Raw genomic sequence first — 19,799 nt, 5'->3', positions numbered from 1 at the left:
CAACGATGTCCCCTCTCCCCAACGCACTCACACGCCTGTGCACACTGCAATCCCTGTGGGCTCAAATAATCCAAAAATGTTACGTCCTCCCTGCTGCACCAACTCCTTAGCCACGTGTCAAACAGTTTATCCTTCCTATTCCTGGCACATGGCACAGATGGCAGTCCTGAGACCACAGCCCTGGATGAGTTGTCTCTTTACTTAGCACCTCACTAACTGAACTTCCTTTGCAGAACCAAGCGCCAGAGACCCTGTAGCTGTGACTTCCCTTTGTGAGGTCATCCCCCCATCCCAACAGTATCTAAGGTGATATATGTGTTGTTCAGAGGGATGGCCACAGGGGTGCACTGCACTCACTGTTTAACCCCTTTCTCCTTCCTGTCACCCAGTTTCTTGTGCTGTCACCTTTGGTGCGACTACCTCTCTATATGTCCGACCAATCACCCCTTCAGCCTCCCAAATGATCTGGGGTTCATCCAGTTCCAGCTCCAACTCCTCAATGTGGATCGTTCAGAGCTGAAGCCAGATGCCCTTCTCACAGGGGTAGTTATCAGGGACACAGGGGGGGTCTCCTGCCTTCCCACATCCCGCCAGAGGAGCTTTCCACTATCCTGCCTGGCATCTTGGCTGTTCTAACTGAGCAAATGTAAAGAAGGGGGCAAAAAGAAAGTTCTACCTCCGTCATAATTTTGCCTTCTCCTCACTGAAACCTCAAAGTCTCCGCTCCAACATTGTCCACTCCAGCATGGGCTGCTCCAACTTTGTCCACTCCAACATGGGCCGCTCCAACACTGGCCACTCCTCTTGCTCCTGCCTAACATTAAGTTATTTTTGAAAATAAATCCTGTACACTGATTGGCCACTGCTCAAAGCTTTAATAAATACTGTCCTGAGCCACTGCTATTAACACTCAATTGTCAAACCTGAGTGAATTCCGTCCTCTCAAGCTTCTGATCTCTCCGATTAACGATGGGTCAAAGCTCGGTAGGGCGACACAAGAGTGAATGACTGATTGAAACCCATCCCACATTCAGAGCAGGTGACCACCCTCACCACAGTGTGAACCCGCCACTGTCCCTTCAGAGTGGGTAAGTGTGTGAATGCCTTCCCACAGTCTGAGCAGCTCAACGTCCTCTCACTCCTGAAAACAGTCTGGTGTGTCGTTAGGTGAGATGTCTGAGTGAATCTCTTCCGACAATCTGAGGAAGGTGAACAGTTTCTACCCACTGTGAACTCGCTGATGTTTTTTCAATTGAGATGACTGAGTGAATCCCTTCCCACAGTCTGAGCAGGTGAACGGCCTCTCCCCAGTGTGAACTAACTGATGTGACAGTAGGTGAGTGGACCGAGTGAATCCCTTCCCACATTCAGAGCAAGTGAATGGCCTGTCCCATGTGTGAACTGACTGATGTGTCAGTAGGTGAGATGACTGAGTGAATCCCTTCCCACATTCAGAGCAGGTGAATGGCCTCTCCCCAGTGTGAACTCTCTGGTGTGTCTGTAGCATGGATGACTGAGTGAATGTCTTCCCACAGTCTGAGCAGGTGAACGGCCTCTCCCCAGTGTGAATGAACTGGTGTGTCAGTAACTGAGTGGATCGAGTGAATGCCTTCCCACATTCAGAGCAGGTGAAAGGCCTCTCCCCAGTGTGAACTCGTTGATGTTCATTCAGTTGAGATGACCGACTGAATTCCTTCCCACAGTCTGAGCAGTTGAAAGGTTTCTCCCCAGTGTGAATTCGCTGATGTTCCTTCAATTGCGAAGACCGAGTGAATCCTTTCCCACATTCAGAGCAGGTGAACGGCTTCTCCCCAGTGTGAACTCGCTGATGCACTTTGAAGTCAGATGACTGAATGAATTCCTTCCCACAGACTGAGCAGGTGAATGGTTTCTCCCCAGTGTGAACTAATTGGTGTGTCAGTAGGTGAGAAGATCGAGTGAATCTCTTCCCACATTCGGAGCAGGTGAATAGCTTCTCCCCAGTATGAAGTCGTTGATGCACTTTCAAGTCCGATGACCGTGCAAATTCTTTTCCACAATTTGAGCAGATGAATGGTTTCTCTCCAGTGTGAACTCGTTGATGTACTTTTAAGTCAGATGACCGTTTGAATTCTTTCCCACAATCTGAGCAGGTGTATGGCTTCTCCCCAGAGTGAATTCGCTGGTGAACTTTCAAGTCAGATGACCATGTGAATCCCTTCCCACAAACAGAGCAGGTGAATGGTTTCTCCCCAGTGTGGACAAACTGATGTTTCTTTAGTTGAACTGACTGAGTGAATCCCTTCCCACAGTCTGAGCAGGTGAATGGCTTCTCCCCAGTGTGAATTCGACAGTGCTTCACAAGTGTGGATGACTGAGTGAATCTCTTCCCACATTCAGAGCAGCAGAACGGTTTCTCTCCGGTGTGAACTCGCTGATGTACCTTCAGTTGAAATGACCGAGCAAATCCCTTCCCACATTTAGAGCAGATGAATGGCCTATGCCCAGTGTGAACAAACTGATGTTCCTTCAGCTAAGATAACCGAGTGAATCTCTTCCCACATTCAGAGCATGTGAAAGGCCTCTGCCCAGTGTGAACTAACTGGTGTCTCAGTAGGTGAGATGGTCGAGTGAATCCCCTCCCACAGTCTGAGCAGGTGATTGGCCACTCTTCAGTGTGAACTAACTGATGTTCTTTTAGTTGAGCTGGATGAGTGAATCCCTTCCCACAGTCTGAGCAGGTGAACGGCCTCTCACCAGTGTGAAGTCTGAAGTGCTTCACAAGGGTGGATGACTGAGTGAATCCCTTCCCACATTCAGAACAGCTGAGTGGCCACTCCCCCGTGTGAACTAACTGGTGAGTTAGTAGGTGATTTGACCGAGTGAATCCCTTTCCACATTCAGAACACGTGAATGGTCTGTCCCAGGTGTGAACTAACTGGTGTGTCAGTAGGTGAGATGACTGAGTGAATCCTTTCCCACAGTCTGAGCAGGTGAATGGCCTCTCCCCAGTGTGAACTCGCTGGTGCCTCTGAAGTGTGGATGAGTGAGTGAATCCCTTCCCGCAGTCTGTGCAGGTGAACGGCATCTTCTCAGTGTGAACCCGCTGGTGTTCGTTCAGTGGAGATGACTGAGTGAATGCTTTCCCACATTCAGAGCTGGTAATTGACTTTTCCATGCTGTAAACTTGCTGGCGTCACTGTGGTGTGTTTGAGTGTGTAAATGCCTTCCCACACTCACAGCAGGTCAATATCTTCTGACTGCTGAATTTTTGGATATATCTTTTGCATCAATGACAGAATGAATGGCTTTCCACAGTCAGAACAGGTGGAGCATCTCACTATGGTGTGAAATTGCTCATCTCTCTTCAGGCTGGATGACTGAGCAGTTCCCCTCCTACACATAGAACAGGTGAAAGTCAGACATTTGAATCGCTTGTAGAATCAATGCAGTTGAAGAACTGATCTCCAGTGAACAAATGCTGGTGTGTTCTCAGCTCCCGGTTCCAGTAGATAACACTGAGTTGCAACAGAAAACTTCATTTCAGACACAAAATACATTTCCAGTTTGGATGAGATACTTCTTCATCTCCAAGGATCGACAACAGATGTGTTATTGTTGCAAAGACAATATTTGCTCACTCCTTAAATATCCATTCAGAGACAGTGAAACTGACGTGCTGCTGTGTTTGAGATTCCCGTGCACAAGCGTTCTGGCATTTTAAACCTGTAAAAATATTTGCAAAAGATATCAGTGGGTGAAGGACAATATTTCAGGTGAGATTTTAGTCTGTCATTAGCTCTAGCATCACAATGTTAGAAAGTTCATCTCAAGTTGAAGCCAAAGGGTTAGTAATGTACTGTAGATTTCAATGTATATCTATGAATTCCTCATCTTCTAACTGGGCTAGGATCAGGCATCCTAACTGACCAGAAAATTCTCTGATTGTATTCCTGTCTGGATGAGAATGGGTATTTCTGCCCTCAATCAACCTGTGACGTGGCTCAATTTGTTTCTGTCCTTTGGTATTATTTCAATTTCTGGTCATGTTCCACAACACTACAGAGAGCCTTTGTTACTACACGTCTGATCCTGGAGATTTTCTAATTCCTCGGATCCCTTCTCCCGAGCTGATTGACAGTCATGAACCCATCGATGGCAATGCCAATTAATATGAAGGGGAGGGCAGCAGTTATTCGATTGTCACACATCAAAGTTGCTGGTGAATGCAGCAGGCCAGGCAGCATCTGTAGGAAGAGGTGCAGTCGACGTTTCAGGCCGAGACCCTTCGTCAGGGCCCTTCATCAGGCTGCGTTCACCAGCAACTTTGATATGTGTTGCTTGAATTTCCAGCATCTGCAGAATTCCTGTTGTTTGAGTTAATCGAGTGTGGCGCTTTTGTGATGTGAAAGCCACAAGTCACTTGTCATCGAAGACAAACGTGTTTCGTATCATTATTCACCCGGAGAAAACAAAAGCTGACAGAATGTGTTTTTTTCCCCCCAATTCAGCACTAAATGACATTTTCACTGACTGGAAGGTAGACTATTCATCCGAGATTAACTTGAATTATATTTTTGTTCCGAGTTCTTAATCCTCGGATTGAAATAGCTGGAGCTTGGCAGTAGTTGGGAGATACATCCACCCACACCATTTCCTCCGCCTGTACGGGGACAAGGCTGGCAACTTCACCCATGGCTGCCTCTTTACCCAGAATGCCGGATGAACCAGAAACCTGTCTACTCGCTGTACCAGGATCCAGTGATGCGAATGCGCCGCAGGGCTGGCTGCGGCTCCAGAGCTCACCAGACGAAAGGTTCCCAGGGCCGGAGTACAGATTGTGGGGCTGAGAAAGAGGAATAGCATTGGGGCTGCCGCGGGGTGTAGAACCAGTGTGGCCGGAGCTCAAGGTAATTGTACTTCAGTCGCGGTTCGAACACCGGTGATTAATTTCCCACCCGAAGCCTCCTCCTGCCTGCGACCGCTCCTCCTGAGCCTCTCGTCTACTTAGCGCATGCGCGATATCCGGGATTAGCTCAGACCTCTACGCATGCGCATTTGATCCCGAGGGGAAACTTCGTGACGGAAAGATCATTTGCAAACTCACTTGGAAGTGTGCAGACTTTGCGAAAAATAAAATACAGAACTATAATAATAGAAACATAGAAACCCTACAGCATAATACAGGCCCTTCGCCCACAAAGTTGTGCCGAAAATGTACCTACATTCGAAATTACGAGGCTTATCTAGGGCCCTCTATTTTTCTAAACTCCATCCACCTATCCAAAAGTCTCTTAAAAGACCCTGTCGTATCCACCTCTACCACCGTTGCCGGCAGCCCATTCCACGCACTCACCACTCTCTGCGTAAAAAAATTACCCCTGACATCTACTCTGTACCTACTCCCCAGCACCTTAAACCTGAGTCCTGATTAGATAGATATACTTTATTAATCCCGAGAGAAATTTGGTTTCGTTACAGCCGCACCAACCAAGAATAGAGCGTACATATAGCAATACAAAAACCACAAACAATCAAACAACAAAATGCAAATATGCCAGATGGAAAATAAGTCCAGGACCAGTCTATTGGCTCAGGGTGTCTGACCCTCCACGGGAGGAGCTGCACGTTCGATGGCCAAAAGCAGGAACGATCTCCCGCGCCGCCCAGTGTTGTATCACGGTGGAATGTGGCAAAAGTCCAACAGTAAAAAGTTCAATATCCAGTCTGCAAACACGTTCCTCGATCGTAATATGCCCAGGATTGCACCACCTGTTGTTAACCAGATCAGTAAGCTCCCACTCCTTTATGCTTATCGCTCTCAGTGCACTTCTGGTCAGCCGGAGCGGTATTACCCACCGAACTCCTCTTTTCCAAAAGTCTCTGTTGTCTCGACCCGGTCCTCTTTTCTCGACTTTGTGATCCCCCTCTGCATCCTCTGCGTGTTTTCCTCCGGATTTCCGCCGCTCTGCTCGCTAAACCCTCCGGCATTAGCTGGTCCCTGGAATACACAATGCGACCTTGCTTCTGTCCCGCGTGTCGGGGTGTGACCATTTCCAGCGCTTAAAAAAAAACAAATACAACTCTCTCTACCAGCATGTTAGAGAGGGTGCAGCTTCGACGTGTTACCGTGAGAAAAAGAATACAAAAAATAACGTAAATTAAAAAGCAAGAAGAAGAAAGTAAGAATAGATCGGAACGGCTGTACCAGGCTGTATGCACGACCGGCGCATGCGCACTTTTGTGGCAACCATTTCAGCCCTGGGAAAAGCCTCTGACTATCCACATGATCAATGCCTCCAATCATCTTATATACCTCTATCAGGTCACCTCTCATCTTCCGTCGCTCCAAGGTGAAAAGGCCGAATTCACTCAACCTATTCTCATTAGGTATGCTCTCCAATCCAGGCAACATCTTTGTAAATCTCCTCTGCACCCTTTCTATGGCTTCTGCATCCTTCCTGTTGGGAGGCGACCAGAACTGAGCGCAGTACTCCAAGTGGGGTCTGACCAGGGTCCGATATAGCCGCAACATTACCTCTCGGATCCTAAATTCAATCCCACAATTAATGAAGGCCAATACACTGTACGCCTTCTTAACCAGAGAGTCAACCTGCGCAGCTGCTTTGAGCGTCCTGTGGACTCGGACCCCGAGATGCCTCTCACCCTCCACACTGCCAAGAGTCTTACCATTAATACTATATTCTGCCATCATATTTGACCTATCAAAATCTACCACTTCACACGTATCTGGGTTGAACTCCATCTGCCATTTCTCAGCCCAGTTTTACATCCTATCAGTGTCCTGCTGTAACCTCTGACAGCCCTCCACACTATCCACAACACCTCCAACCTTTGTGTCATCAACAAACTTTCTAACCCATCCCTCCACATCCTCATTAGGTCATTTATAAAAATCACGAAGAGTAAGGGTCTCAGAACAGATCCCTGAGGCACACCACTCGTGACCAAGCTCCATGCAGATTATGACCCGTCTACAGCCACTTTTTGCCTTCTGTGGGCAAGCCAGTTCTGGATCCACAAAGCAATGTCCCCTTGGATCCATTGTCTCCTTACTTTCTCAATAAGCCTTGCATGGGGTACCTTATCAAATGCCTTGCTGAAATCTATATACACTACATCTACTGCTCTTTCTTCATCAATGTGATCAGTCACATCCTCAAAAAATTCAATCAGGCTCGTAAGGCACGACCTGCCCTTGACAAAACCATGCTGACTATTCCTAATAATATTATACCTCTCCAAATGTTCATAAATCCTGCCTCTCAGGATCTTCTCCATCAACTTATCAACCACTGAGGTAAGACTCGCTGTTCTGTAATTTCCTGGGCTATCTCTACTCCCTTTCTTGAATAAGGGAACAACATCTGCAACCCTCCAATCCTCCGGAACATCTGCCGTCCCCATTGATGATGCAAAGATCATCGCCAGAGGCTCAGCAATCTCCTCCCTCACCTCCCACAGTGGCCTGGGGTACATCTCATCTGGTCTCCATCATAAACAGGCCATTCGGTCCCTCATCCTCCAACAATTTCCCTGCTTCAGAATTCTCTTCCCACACCCAGCAACAGTGCCCTGAACTCCATGGTCCTTCACGTGTTTATCCAGTTTTTTTTTTTAGATTATGAAAACAGGTAGTCCTCTTTCATTTTCATTTAGTAATGCATGCATTAAGAAATGATACAATACAGTTTTCCCATTACATTCAATCTCTGCTGTTCCACTTCAACCACTCCTGTGGTAGCGAGTTCCTCTTCACTAAATTTCTTATGGGATTTATTAAAATCCATCTGAACTTCCTCTTCCACAATTCTTCCCATAAATAGAGGTACATGCCTCACCCCTGCACACAATTAAATCCATCATTGATCTTAAATTCCTACATTTAATCACCCTAATGTCTATCCAGATGAAAATACACAACCTGTCCTGTCTTCCCTGTAAGTTTCATCCTCTTAATAATGGTCTGACATTCAGGAACTTTCCCTGTAATTTAACCGGTGGTTCTGTTTTGGTTGTGTTTGTGAGTTACCGTGGGAGTGGGAATTTTCAACACCTTGTCATGACTTGGATGAAATTCATGATGTGGACAGTAAGTCCAAGTCTAATCAGATTTATGTTTGATTTATTTCAGGAGGAAGCTCGTCGGAACAGGAGGTAGGACATACTCTTTATTGAAAATCGGTATAGTTCAAACTAGCAGTTTATAACAAGTAGTTTAATATTTACAGGATTAATGATGATGTCCAGGAATTGTCAGTGACAGATGAGGCCCAACCGTTTGAAAAATTCGATTACCCCTATTTGTTAAACACAGTGCTGAGAGAAACACTTGATGCCGTTGATCGAGGTAAAACTTACAAAGATTCATTTCTCCTTGTTTAATTAAATTCCAATTTGAAGTGAGAATTGTCTGTAATTTGGTTGTGGGGGTGGGTTGGGAACGAGTGAAGGGATAGGACTGATGGTAAAAATGCAAAGATATCATGCAGTCAGACTGTCAGATAGGGCGGACAGGTACAAGGACAAAATTGCAGCCAGCAGGGTGAGTATCAGTGCATTAGGGATGCAGAATTGAAAGGGTTGCAGATACACTATATAAAGTGTTATATCTCAATCATGGAGTGTGAGAAATAAGGTGGATGATCTTGCTGCACTATCACAGATTGTCAGGTATGATGTTGTGGCCATCACTGAATCGTGGCTGAAGGATGGTTGTAGTTGGGAGCTGAATGTCCAAGGTTACACAATGTTTCGGTGGTATAGGAAGGTAGACAGAGGGGTTGGTGTGGCTCTGCTGGTAAATCGGTAGAAAGATGTGACATAGGATTGGAAGATATTGAATCCTTGTGGGTTGAGTTAAGGAACAGCAAAAGTAAAAATGACACTGATGACAGTCACATACAGGATCCCAACAGTAGCTGGATGTGGACCACAGATTACAACTGGAAATAGAAAAGGCTGATGAAAAGGACAATGTTATAATAGTCATGGGAGATTTCAACATGCAGGACAATTGGGAAAATCAGGTTGGTAATGGATCTCAAGAGAGTGAATTTGTTGAATGCTGTGTGATGTTTTATCGAGCAGATTGTCATTGAGCCTACTCGGGGAACAGCTCTACTGGGTTGGGTGTTATGTATTGAACCGGAGGTGATTAGGTAAAAGAACCTTAGGAGAGAATGCTCACAACATGACTGAGTTCAACCTGAAATTTGATCAGCAGAAAGTAATGTTTGACGTTGTAGTAATCAGTGGATAAAATAAATACAGTGGTCTGAGAAAGGAGTTGGCCAAAGTATATTTGTCAGAAATGGTGTCAGTTTCTGGCAAAATGAGGAAGGTGAAGGATAGACGTATTCCAAAAACAAATAAATACTCAAATGGCAAAATGGCTGACAAGTGAAGACAAGCTAATGTAAATGCAAAAGAGTGGGCACACAACAAAGTAAAAATTAATAGGAGACAGAGAATTGGGAAGCTTTTAAATACCTACAGAGAGGAACTGAAAGAATGATTGGGAGGGGAAAAATGAAATATTAAATTGAATTGAACTGACTATTACTTGCATTCTTCATATGAACGAGCAGTAAAATTCTTTACGTTATGTCTCCGTCTCAATGTGCCATTTACAGTGTCCGTGCTGGGTTGAGCGTCGAGCTAGCAACGCGGCCTCATAAGAATAAGAAAGCCGGCTTAAAAAACACCATCATGACAGCATCCCAATGACTCCACTCGGAGTTAAGGGTTTTCTCCTTGTTCTCTTCATGATAAACTACATGTAGAACATGCTTGTCAATATAACGTAGAAATACAGTTACCTCAGCATGAGTTAAGCAGGCTGATGGCCTGGTGGAAGGAATTGTCCCTGGACCCTGTTGGGGTTTCTATGCTATTGTACCATTTCCCCGATGGTAGCAACTGGTACAGTTTGTGGTTGGGGTGACTCGGGTCTCCAATGATCCTTCGGGCCCTTTTTACACACCTGTCTTTATAAAACAAGTGAGCAAACAATATCATAATGTTTTTCAAGTATTGTAAAAAATAAAATAGAGATGAGAGTGGATATAGGACCACTAGAAAATAAGGTCGAAGATATAATAACGGGGAACAAAAAGATGGCAGATGAACTAAATGAGTATTTTCATCAGTCTTCACTGTGCAAGACAGTAGCACTGTGTCAGGTGTTGAAGAGTGCGAGGGAAGAGAAGTGAGTGCAGTTACTGTTACAGGGGAGAAGGTGCTCAAAAAGGTTCATAATTCACTCAGACCAGATGAACTGCACCCTAGTGTTCTGAAAGATGTAGCGGTAGACATTGTGGAGGCATTTGAAATGATCTTTCAAAAATCATTGGGCTCTGGCATGGTGCTAGAGGACTGGAAAACAGTAAATATCACTCAGCTCTATAAGTAAGGAGGAAGGCAGCAGAAAGGAAATTATAGACCAGTTAGCCTCACCTCTGTGGTTGGGAAGACATTAGTGTCAATTGTTACATATGAGGTTATGGAATACTAGGTGACACTGGACATGATAGGACAAGTCAGCATCATTTCCTTCAGGTAATATCTTGCCTGGCAAACCTGTTGAAATTCTTTGAGGAGATTACACGTAGGGTAGATAAAGGGGTTGTGGTGCATATTGTATATTTGGACTTTCAGAAGCCTTTGACAAGGTTGAACACATGAGGCTACTTACCAAGTTAAGAGCCCACGGTGTTCCAGAAATGTTATTGGTATGGTCAGAGCATTGGCTGCTTGGTAGGATATACAATGCTGGAAAATTCATGGTCATGTACTTTGGTAGTAGACATAATATGCAGATTATTTTAAATGGGGAGAAAATCCAAAAATCTGAGATGCAAATGGACCTGGGAGTCCTTCTGCAGAACACCCGAAAGGTTAACTTGCAGGTAGAGTCAGTTGTGGGAAAGGTAAATCCATTGTTTCAGTTCATGGGGTTTAGAATACAAGAGCAGGGATGTGATGCTGAGGATTTATAAGGCACTGGTGAGGCCTCACCCTGAGTATTGTGAACAATTTTGGGCTCCTCATCTAAGAAAAGATGTGCTGGTATCATTGAGGGTTCAGAGGAGGTTCACAAGGATGGTTCCGGGAATGAAAGGGTTATCATATGAGGAATAGTTGATAGCTCTGTGCTTGTACTCACCGGAATTTAGAAAGATGAGGGGGGAATCTCATTTTAACCTTTTGAATGTTGAAAGGCCAAGACAGAGAAGATGTGGAAAAGATGTTTCCCATGGTGGGGGAGTCTAGGACAAGAGGGCACAGCCTCACGATAAAGGCGTGTCTATTTAGAAACAGAGTTTGAACACAGTATCAAACGTTGTGGGGAGATGGCCAGGGAGTGGGGCTGAGGAGAGAAAAAGGATCAGCCATGATTGAATGGTGGAGCAGACTCGATGGGCCAAATGGTCTAATTCTGCTCCTATATCTTATGGTCTTATGGTTATCAAACCACTGCATTGAAGCATTGTGAGAATGAGCCCAGACACACCAACCAGCATTGACATTTTTCAAGATTTCATTTCCGGAGAAGCACACATAGCATAACCGGCGTGGCAAAACTCCCCCACAGACATACACAAGAGGAATTGGCAGATTGTAGTCAGAGTCTCAGCAATGTATGTTGTTATTTCCCTCAGTAACCTGGAAACTATTCTCTTCAGACACGGCAATTTACTTATTTAAACAACTCACACATGTCACACATTGTCAGCACACACCAGACATGTGATGACACACTGTGACATACAAATATTTCAATGTGCACACTCTCCCTCAATGTGTACACACAAACACACTGATATTTACCACAATCAACACACACACACACATAATATCAGAGTGTGACACACGGTCAAAGAGACAGGCACAAATTCCCATTTAGGAATGAAATCTGTGCTCCTTACCCAGTCTTTCTGAGGCACTGAGCTGCCCTCTGACGTGACGTCAAATCAACAGTTCACAGACAGACTCCAGGGTGAGATTCCTCAGGATGATGGTCTAGGAGGGGTTTGATGGATGTTTAACCAACGGCCCACTTCATCCATCTGCAAGACTAAGATGTCTTCCTGAGCATGTCCCGTTTGTGTGTGTTTGCCCATATCCCTCTAACCATTTCCTATCTATGTACCTGTCCAAGTTTTTTTCACGCAGAGAGTGGTGAGTGCGCGGAATGGGCTGCCAGCAGTGGTGGTGCAGGCGGAAACGACAGGGTCTTTTGAGAGACTCTTGAATGGCTACATGGAGCTTAGAAAAATAGAGGGCCATGGGTAAAGCCTAGGTAGTTCTAAGGTAGGGACATGTTCAGCACAGCGTTGTGGGCCGAAGGGCCTGTATTGTGCTGTAGGTTTTCTATGTTTCTATTTTTCCTCATATTCGGGGAAGCGGAAATGCAGAGAATACCCCCAGTGTGGTCTGTAATCGACATCAAAGACCTTGCTTAAGTTCCTGTGGACAGTGTCGAATAGGCTGATGAATACAGGACTGAAGGTGTTATATTTGAATGCTCCAGCATACGGAATAAGGTAGATGATGTTGTAGCACAGGTAGAGATTGGCAGGTATAACTTTGTTGGCGTCACTGAGTTGTGGCTGAAAGGAGATCCTGGTTGAAGTCCAACATCCAAGGATACACCTTGTATTCAAAGGACAGGCAGGTAGGCAGAGGGGATGGGGATTGTCTGTTGTTAAAAAAATGAAATGAAATCCTTAGAGAGAGGTGACATAGGATTGGAAGATGTTGAGTCATTGTGGGTGGAGTTAAACAACTGCAAGGGTAAAAAGACCCTGATGGTAATTATATACAGACCTCTAGATAGTAGCCAGGGTCGAAATGGGATACAAATCACACCAGGAGATGGAAAAAGGGCACGGTGAAGGTCGGAATGGGGGGATTCAACATGCATGTAGATTGGGAAAATCATGTTGGTGCTAAATTCCAGGAGAGGAAATTTGTAGAATGCCCCCAAGATGGCTTTTTAGAACAGATTGTGGTTGAGCCCGATGGGAGAAAAGCAATCCTGGAGTGGGATTTTTATAATGAACCAGATATGATTTGGGAGTTTAAGGTAAAAGAATTGTTAGGAAGCAGTGATCATAAAATGATAGAATTCACGCCAGAGTTTGACAGGGAGATAAAGTCAGATGTATCATGAGGTGTAAAGGGAGATGAGTCAGAGAGGAGCAGTTAGTTGCAGAAGCTTGAGGGAGTTGCTGGGCAAAGTAGATTGGAAAAGGAGACAAGCAGGGATAATTGCAGAACAATAAAGACTGGAGTTGACGGTTTGGGATGAAACCCTGCATCAGAATCCGTGTTGTTTAAGGGTCCCTGCAAATACTTCCCCTGTCCTAATGAGGGGCTGCGGGTGATGGGGTTGTGGGGAAGGGGACAAAGGGATCCCCATCTCCATCTTTGTCCCCCTCCAGCTACTCGTTACGTCTATGCACACAGTTTGCCCACAGGCTTTGCATCCCTCCCTCACCTGGCTCTGGTTCAATCTGCCATTCATCTCTCCCCTACTGGTTCCTGTTATCACTCCCTTTACTGTCTCGAACCTTCACACTCCCCACTCACAAATGAATGTTAACATTGAATGAAGGGCCTGTTCCTGTGCTGTACTGTTCTATGTTCTCTGTTCCCTGTTCCCTGTTCAGAAGAATGAGACGAGATCTCAGGGAAGCACAAAATTCTTTCAGGAGTCAACTGGCAGCAAGGATGCAGCCAGGATGTTTCCCTGTCTGAGGAGTCAAGGGTCAGGGGTCACTGTCTGTTTGGAATTCTCAGCACCCGTCGGGGGAAGGGGTTTGGGGGTTCTTATCCATTCAGTTCACAGAGCCATCGCCGTACAGCATTGAAATGTGCCCTTTGACCCATCACCTCTGTGCTGACCTATTTACCCATCTACATTCATCGCATTGGTCAGAATTAGGTCAGTCTCCTTCTGTGCCTTGCCTATTGAAGTGTCTGTCCAAGTGTCTCTTAAACACAGAGGACTGGAGGCCTGTGACCTGCAGAGGTCGGTGCTGGGGCCGCGGTTGTTTGTCAATCATATTAATGATTTGGATGATAATGTAGGTGACATAATTAGTAGGTTTATGGGTGACACTAAAATTCATGGTACAGTGGACAGGGAAGAGAGTTAAAGCAACACTCACAACATACTGGAGGAACTCAGCAGGTCGGGCAGCATCCGTGGAAAAGATCGGTTCACGTTTCAGGCCGAAACCTTTCGTCAGGATGTAGAGGGAAGGGGCAGAGGCCCAATAAAGAAGGTGGGGGGGGGGCGGGTGGGAAGGAGAAGGCTGGTAGGCTCCAGGTGAAAAATCAGTAATGGAAAAGATAAAGTGGAAGGGGAAGAGGGTTATCTCTGTTTACAGCGGGCCCTTGGTCAACTGTAGAGATGGGTACAGGGAGAATGTTTTAAAATAGATCTTGGCAGGTACGTGGATAAGAAAGGTGAAAGGAATAATGGACAAATGGGACTAGCTCATTAAAGGAAGCTGGTCGGCACGAACAAGTTGGGCCGAAGAAACTCTGTGACCTCCTGATAATCCAGTCACCCAGCCCCTGCCCATCTTAATCCATCCCTATCCCGCTCTAGTTTCTGCTGTTTATCTCCCCTATGTATTTCCGTTCTTGAGGGAAGATGTCGACCTGAAATGTAGACTGTCCATCTCTCTCCACACCTCCTGCCTGACCCGCTCGGTTCCTCCAGCATTTTGTGTCTGTTCGATCGGGAAATCTCTGCTCTCCGTCCAGCGGGAACCCTTGGGGAGACATTAGTTGTCCATCCACTTTCGTTGGGTCAAACCTCGGGAAAGGTTCCTGTCGGCCATCCGACCGCGCCTGAGGCCAAGCGGCCTTTCCACTGGTCCCCGGGGCCGCGCTGCCCGAGTCTCCCCCTGATCCCCGGGGCAGCGCTGCCCGAGTCTCCCCCCGATCCCCGGGGCCGCGCTGCCCGAGTCTCCCCCCCGATCCCCGGGGACTCTCTAATTCTCTGCTTCTCCCCCCAGTCTCTGTCACCCTGGATGTGGAAACGGCGAGTCCGTATCTCGAGGTGTCTGAGGATCGGAAGAGTGTGAGATGGACCGGGACCCGGAGGGATCTCCCTGACACCGGGAAGAGATTCACAAACTGGTCTTGTGTGTTGGGATCGGAGGGATTCACATCGGGGAGACATTACTGGGAGGTGGAGGTGACGGGGAATCGGTTCTGGTGTCTGGGAGTCGCCGCAGAGTCTGTGGAGAGGAAGAGACGGGTCAGTCTGAGTCCGGAGACCGGATTCTGGGTCATCGGGCGGTTTGGTGACGAGTTACATCGGGATTGTGACAAGTTCGATGACGAGTTCCTCTCCCCCGAGTCCCGTCTCCCTGCCGGTCCCATCCCCGGGAGGGTGGGAGTTTATCTCAGTTACGAGTCCGGGACAGTTTCATTTTACAACGCGGAGACCAAGTCCCATCTCCACACCTTCACTGGGAATAAATTCACGGGGAAACTTTATCCTTTCTTCCGGACTCGGAATGTAAACCAGTGGTTGAGAATCTGCTCCGGTTCCGCTCCGGGTTTGTAAACGGATCGGGTCCCGGGACCGGCGTCAGCAGTAAAGTCCCTGTAAATATAAATGTGCGGAGAGTGAAATAAACACGAGATGAGAATTATCGATCCGTTAATTTTAACTCGTTCACCGCATCCGACAACTGAACAGAAACGCCGCGGATTCAGCAGCAGCCGCGGGGCGGCGGGTCCTGAGCTCCCCCGGGTCCTAAAGTCCACCCGCACTTAGACAGGTTCAATGGGACGAGTGGGGGCAGTGCTGACTGGGAGGGTCAGGGGGGTCAGGGTGAATCTTGGTCAGACCATAACACACAGGAGCAGAATTAGGCCGTTCAGCCCATCGACTCCACCCCGCCATTCCATCATGGCTGATCCCGGATCCTACTCAACCCCATACTCCTGCCTTCTCTCCATGTATTTTGATGGCCTGATCGATCGGGAAATGATCAACCTCCGCCTTAAATATACCCACAGCCTTGGCCTCCACCGCAGTCTTTGATAGAGTATTCCACAGGGTCACTACTCTCTGACTAAAAATATTCCTCCTGACCTCTGTTCAAAAGGTCTCCCCTCAATGTTGAGACTGTGTCCTCTAGTCTGGGTATCCCCACCACATGAAACAACCTCTCCACATCCACTCTATCTAGTCCGTTCAACACTCCATAGGTTTCAATGAGACTCCCCTTTCCTTTCTGAGATATGGGACACAAAACGTTGATTAAACTCCAAGTACAGCCTAACTTGTGTCTTATAAAGGCTCAGCATTATTTCCTTGCTTAAATATTCTATTCCCCTTCAGAGAAAAGCCAGCATTGCATTTCCCTTCTTTACCACAGACTCAAAATGCGAAATAACCTTCTGCGACTCTTGCAGGAGAACTCCTAAGCCCCCGGCACCTGTGAATTTTCTGTCTAGTTAAATAATACTGAGTAATATTATTCCTTGGACTAAAATGCATGATCATATATTTCCTAACACTGTATTCAATCTGCCATGTTTTTAACACTTCTTCCAATTTGTCCAAGTCCTGCTGTAATCGTATTGCTTCCTCAGCACTACCTACCCCTGCACCTATCTTTGCATCATCCACAAACTTTGCCACAAAGCCATCAATTACATTATCTAAATATTTGACAAACAACGTGGCAGTCCCAACACTGACCCCTGAGGAACACCACTAGTCACTGGCAGCCAACTTGAAAAAGCCCTATTTATTCCTACTCGCTGCCTCCTGCCTGTCAGCCATTCCTCTGTCCATGCCAGTATCTTTCCTGTAATGCCATAGGATTTTATTGTGTTCAGCAGCCTCGTGTGTGCTACCTTATCAAAGGCCTTCTGAAAATCCAAGTAAATGATATCCACTGCCTCTCATTCGTCCACCCTCCTCTTCACTTCCTCAAAGACCTCTGAAGGTCTGTTAGGCACGGTTTTCTTTCACAGAAATCATACTGACATTGACTTATTTTATCATTAGTCTCCAAATACCTTGAAAACTCCTCCTCAGAAAAAGGACTACAATACTATCCCAACCACTGCGGTTCGGCTAACTGAGCTATTATTTCCTTTCTTTTGCCTTTCTCCCTTCTTAAAGAGTGCAATTCTCTATTTTCCAGTCCTCCAGGACCATGCAGGAATCAAGTGATTCTTGAAAGATCGTGACCAATGCATTCGTTATCTCTTCAACATCCCTCAGGACTCTGGGATGTAGTCCATCTGGTCCAGGTGACTTATCCACCTTAAGACCTTTGAGTTTGTCCAGCTCTTTTTCCTTTGTAATAGCAAATTCACTCAATCCTGCTGTGTCTTCCACAGTGAAAACTGTTGCAAAGTATTCATTAAGTTCATCTGCCATTTCTTTGCTCCCATTACGACCTCACCAGCATCATTTTCCAGTGGTCCAATATCAACTCTCGTCTCCCTTTCACTCCTTATTTAACTGGGACAAACATCTCTGAGTGTCCAGCTTTATATTATTGACTAGTTTGCCTCATATTTCATCTTTAACATTCTTACCGCTTTTTAGTTGCCTTTTGTTCGATTTTCAAAGAATCCAGTAATCGAGCATGCCACTCACTTTTGCTACCAGTAGTGTCATTTCTTCAGGTTTTACGTAGTCCTAATGTTCCCTTGTCAGTCACGGGTGCCTACCACTGCCATCTAAGAACTTCTTCTGTGGGACATGTCTGTCCAGCGCGTTGCAAGCTATTCCCAGATACTTCAGCCACTTCTGCTCACCGTCATCCCACCAGTATCCTCCAATTCACCTGGGCAAGTTCCTCTCTCATGCCTCTGTAATTCCCTTTATTCCATTGCGAGACTGATACATGTGACTTTGGCTTCTCCCTTTGAAATTGCAGTATGAATTCAATTATATTAGGATCACTGCCCCTGACGGGCTCCTTTACTTTAAACTCCTGAATAAGGTCAGGGTTATTGTACAACACCCAATGAAGGATGACCTTGCCATAAGCCACTAATTCTTAACCCTTAGCTTCTGATTTGCTAAGTGGGAAGGTCTATATCCACTGTTGAACTTTTAACAGGTATTATTGCTAATCAGTCAGCCCGATCATTTCCCTCAACAGTGCGATGTACAGGGTCCATAATGTGCAGACATATGAACCAAACGTTGTATATGAAATACTGTTTGATGAGTTCTAACAGAAAATCTGACCTACTGCTAGAATGACCTGTTTAAAGTCTTATCAAAACCGAAAAGGATTCTGAACAAATTACAAATTTGCAAGGACCAATTTCCTCCACCCACTGTAAGCCCAAAAGGATGACAATGAATTATGCTTCGTTTACTGATTAGTGGCTGGTAAGTCATTTCTTTATCATTACCTACAATTCAGACACAAAGAAAGAAAGCAGCCACTCCAACATTCCCAGTTAAATTATCATTTCATCCATCTGTACAAATGATTACTGTATGATAATAACTTTCATTAATATGCCAATGAACCAGCTGACTCTCAGGAAGAACATAATCATATTGTGTTACCTAAAATCAACTGAAGTCATTGGAAAAAACAAGCTGGTGCTACGGAGAAAGCTACAGTGGGACATGTTGTATCATCCAATACACCCATATTCCCAGCTTGATAAGAACCCAGCCACCCAAAACTAAAAACATTCTTCTTGTGATCGTCCCAACAGTCCACTAGCACACCTTTAACATGATGATATTTCCTTAGCCCTCAAATTAATCCAGTATGTTAACAGCAACTTCACACTCTGTCATTGTGAGGGCAATTGTCCCATTTCAACCAGTAAACCCGAAACAGGAGACGACCTTACTGCACCACAACACAATCTTAAAGCCTGTGCTGGTATCACACCCAAACAGAATAAAGTTGAAGATGAAGCTGATCCTTAAACCACACAGCCAGAATCAAGAACAGATTGAATTAAACAAATATAAACAATCAACAAAGATTTTCATGTTGCACCATAGAATACCCACACATATCAATCATTTTACTGAAACAGTGTTTCCATGTCAGTTTATCATACATCCACATGCCTGGAAAACTTACGACTGACGATTCCTCAATAATTTAATCATATAACTTCAAATCATGTGCAGGTCTATTAATCTTGTTTGTAAATCAGATTACGTGTTTTAGTGACTGAAATCTTAAAATCTTCATCTATTTCCCCATTGTTTGATCTATCAATTGTAAATTGCATCCTATTTACAGTAAAATTGAAATACCTCCTCTAATCTATAAAGTTACATCATCTGCATATAGTGATTTACTCACCAGAGTACCTATCTCAGAGAATATATCATTTATCATAATATTAAATAATGAAGGGCTACAAATACTGCCTTGTGGGGTCCCATTCTCTATCTCGTAGAAACACAAACATAACATGCCCACCCATTCCCGCACAGTCCGTCCAAATAAAAAACTCCTAATTTCCAAAATTTAATCAAAAGTCCTTCCTTCCATAACATATCATATGCTTTTACAATATTAAAGAATATTGCTATTACAACAGCTTTATTTATCTGTGTTTTCCTAATATCATCTTCTGAACCTAAAACTGAATCCAATGTCATTCTACCCTTCCAAAATCCACTCTGATAAAATGCTATATCACCTCTCTTTTCCAAAATGTAACTCAAGCACTCAATTACCATACATTCCATCAGTTTACATAAATGAGTAATTAACGATATAGGCCCAAAACGAGAAAGATCAGACGGGGATCTC

General features: G+C 45.3%; 1 pseudogene; it reads right to left on the bottom strand.

Moving 5' to 3' along the window:
- Nucleotides 1–1,219: 1,219 nt before the first annotated feature.
- LOC140185222 (uncharacterized) lies at nucleotides 1,220–3,067 on the bottom strand (annotated as a pseudogene).
- Between the last annotated feature and the right edge of the window lie 16,732 nt (nucleotides 3,068–19,799).

Source organism: Mobula birostris, chromosome 20 (assembly GCF_030028105.1).
Source record: "Mobula birostris isolate sMobBir1 chromosome 20, sMobBir1.hap1, whole genome shotgun sequence".
Taxonomy (NCBI): domain Eukaryota; kingdom Metazoa; phylum Chordata; class Chondrichthyes; order Myliobatiformes; family Myliobatidae; genus Mobula; species Mobula birostris.
This window is presented reverse-complemented; position numbering and strand designations above follow the sequence as displayed.